General features: G+C 48.8%; 1 protein-coding gene across 2 annotated transcripts in view; it reads right to left on the bottom strand.

Moving 5' to 3' along the window:
* NFYB (nuclear transcription factor Y subunit beta) overlaps positions 1 to 557 on the bottom strand; it is an 18,988-nt gene extending 18,431 nt beyond the window's left edge. The window contains exon 1 of one of the 2 annotated variants that reach the window (XM_014937483.1): positions 427 to 557. The gene's annotated coding sequence lies outside the window, so the exon portion shown is untranslated. Of the gene's footprint in view, positions 1 to 398 lie in introns of both variants that reach the window. The other variant, XM_014937485.1, reaches the window with a different exon arrangement.
* Between the last annotated feature and the right edge of the window lie 2,896 nt (positions 558 to 3,453).

Consider the following 3,453-nt stretch of genomic DNA (forward strand, 5'->3'; position numbering starts at 1 on the left):
GCCGCGGGGCAACCGCGCTCCCGTCTCCGCCTCCCCCCACCCCCCACCCGGCCTAGGCCACAAAATGGAGCCGAAACGGTGAAGGTGTGTGGGGGGAGCACCTCCCGCTCCCGGCCCCGCGGAGAGAGGGGGACACCGGCGTGGAGAGCCGCCCCGCCGCCCCTTGCCAAGACCTCCCCCGCCGCCGCCGCCGCCTCCCCCGCCCGCTCCGCTCCGCTCCCCCGGCCGCGCGGCCCCCGCGCCTCCGGTCGCACAAAGAGGCGATGGGGCCGGTGTCGGGGCCCGGGGGCGGCTGCCGCCCCCCACTTCCTGGTCCCCGCGGCGGCGGCGCGGCGGCAGCGCCGGGGCCCGGGGAGGGAGACGGACATTTCATTCGAGCCTGCAGTGGAACCGGTTACCAATCATTGGCCGGAGCCAGGCACAAACCTCCAGTGCGGCCCTGGTTGGCTCCCTCCGCAAATCGGCTGTTTGGTTGGACAGAAAATGGCTGCGAAGGAACCAGTCCCAGCGCGGAGCCCCGCTTCCCGCAGCCGGGCCGCCCTCCCTCCGCGCCGCCTACCCCGCCAGCGCTCGACGGCTCTTCCCCTCAGCGCGCTCCCTCCCGCCGCCGCCGCCGCCCCGGCCCGGCCTGCACCTGCCCTACCCGCCTCCTTTATGGGGCCCGGGGGGGGGCCGCCTCCCCGGGGCCGAGGGGGTCCCCGCGGCTGGGCTGAGGTAAAACCGCCCGCCGGGGTGCTCCTCTGCCTGTCCCCGGCTCCTGTGCCTGTCCCTGGGGTGCTGCAGGGCGGTTGGTGTCGCTGACCGGCTCTCCTTTCCCGGGGCTGTGGTGAAGGGAACTCCTGGAGGTGGGGAACAGGGGAGAGAGCCGTGTCCCTGTGCCCGTGTCGCCGTCCTGCCCTCTCATCACCTCAGCAGCTGGGGTCTGCTGTCAGCCGGGCAGGCACCGTTTTTATAGAGGTTCCTCAGCTGCCCTACACCTGCCTCCAGGTTCATCGGTTAAGAGGAAAAAAAAAAGAACTTTACATCCCCCAGTGACTTCCTAGGTCTTGCATAGATTGGGAAAGAAGAGGCTGATGAAGAAGAGAAGGTTGATGAAGGAGGAGGATGGCCCACAGGACCTAGGCCCAACCAACCATTTGGTGGGACAAAACCTTCTTGGGTGACAGGATCTGTGGGTCTGTGCTGCCCCTTCCCACTACAGAAATAAAATGTCACTGCAGACCTGAAAGGATCACCCCCCCTGGTTATATGGGGCCTAAGGAGTGTGTTTTCCTTCCACTTTCAGGCCTTGTTCTGAAGAAATATGAGCTGCTAGGTGAAGATGATAGCTGGACTGACTTCTCCACTGAGATTTACAAACCTCTCTTATGAAGCATTTATATTAAACACTTCATAATCCCCCAATCCTGCCATTCACTAGAATCGGAGAGAGGGATTTTTCTTTTTACGTGAAGGCAGCCAAAGACATTCCACACACCTGCCATCAGCACACGTGTATGTACAATCTCCACAGTGGATGTAACAAGAATAATTTTGTTTTGTGCAGTTCTTAATAACACATAGTCGTTCTTCGTTACCTGAGAGTCTTAAGTATTTTACCTAAATGGGTATGAAACTCGTATTTCACAATGGCCTCTGCTAGCATTCTTCTGGTTAACACCTAATAAATACAGTACATTCCTCTCCTAGCTTTATTCTGGCATTTGGATTTAAGCAAAGCAAACCTTAATAAACCTTGTGCATTTCCAGTTGGTTTCACATAACAACATCAGTCTCGTATGTTTCCATACATCATAAAGATTTCAGATTCACTCAGAATGTTCATGTATTTGGACTGGTTTGAATTTAAACTGATACATCAAATGAGACAAATTTTGCATGGCCTCGGGTTTTTACTGCAAATGCTATATGTGGCTTGATTCCGCCTCCTGGGTACTGTGAGCCGTAATTAGTTAATTTTTTGAAAATGCCTGGAAGATGTAAAGTGATGCAAGAACATTCAGTAAATCTGGGACCTTAGGGAGTGCATTTTCCCCTTTATCTATTTTATAGCTTGTGTTCACTGCATATAATACCATGACAATACACTATTCATCTTGCTGTTCGGTTTTAAGATCTTTGGATGTGTTCTCTCATCTTAGCCCAGAATTTCACAAGTGAATAGAAGGATGAACACTGACCAGTGTGCAGGTTCTTCAGGGCACAGAGCAGATAATGCCTGTTTTTGAGCAGCTAGTTGGAATTTTGAATCTTTCCTTGGAAGCACGGCCCTCAGTTCTTTCTACTGCATATTTTTAAACTCGAAACAAAAATGATAAATGTTTCTTCTGCGGTGTTTTTGCTGGCATTTATCAGTATTGTATTGATGGAAAAATTACTTATCCACTGATTTTACTCAACACTTTTCTTTAGGATAGCATATTGGGAACAAGTGTTCACTGTTACTGGTGACAGAACAGCACTCAGTGGTTAAACTTGTCAGCCAACTGAAGCCAGGAAATCCAAGCCAGAATTCCCCATTACATACATTTTACCTTGTGTTCCACCATTACTAACAATTTTTGCCATGGACTTATCATGCAGTCTTTAATGAGTTATCCATATGCTAAGGACATTCTCAAGCCCCATATGTTCGCAGCACCATGCGTTCTATTCGTACCATATATCCTGAAAAGGTGTATTTCAACATGTCTGATTTGCGTCTCTCCTCTGTAGAATGTATCAGGGGTGTCTTGTGTGAATGTTGATAAATCATCTAGTATAACACCTGCTGTGTTCTTATCTAGCTGCTTATCAGTTAAAGTCTCAAAATCCCCATCACGTCATTTAGATTTTATATTCTCTAGGTTTGCATATAATTTCTCCAGTCTGCAATGTCTTCCTCATATTCTGTACCCAATCTGCCTCTCCTTTTAGATCAGCTCAAATTCTGTCTATACAAAAAGAGGGGAAGAATGTTCAAGAGCAGGTGGAGTTAACTGCAGTAAGATGTAAGAGAGTTTTGTGAGGTTGTGATCTATCTGGTGAGGTTGTCATTTGGTGTCTGAAATTTTCAGTAAGGAAATAAGAATCTTCAGATATCTTCTGTTCTACTTAGTAGGTGTTAGCTACAAAAGCTGTCAAAGGTGAGCAAGTATGCTTCTTTAAACCAGAACAGATGCATCATCCTGCTCCAAAATGTGAGTTACTTGTGGTCTGGACTCTGTCACTTGGAAAAGTATGTGTTTGAAATAAGAAAATGCAATTTTTGTAGAAATAGCACTGGATGGTAGTGAGGGGTTCATCTAACATTCTTCAGAGTTCTGATTACTGTGAAATTCTGAGTGTAACAGACTGGAAATAGGTCTGTTGTCAAACTATGAATTCCTTGGTCCTTCTGAAATTTATTTTCATTCTTAACAGTGATCTTTCTAATGCTCATTATCTTTTTTTTCTTTTTTTTTTTTTTTTTTT

This window comes from Calidris pugnax, unplaced genomic scaffold (assembly GCF_001431845.1).
Source record: "Calidris pugnax isolate Ruff unplaced genomic scaffold, ASM143184v1 scaffold1, whole genome shotgun sequence".
Classification (NCBI taxonomy): Eukaryota; Metazoa; Chordata; class Aves; order Charadriiformes; family Scolopacidae; genus Calidris; species Calidris pugnax.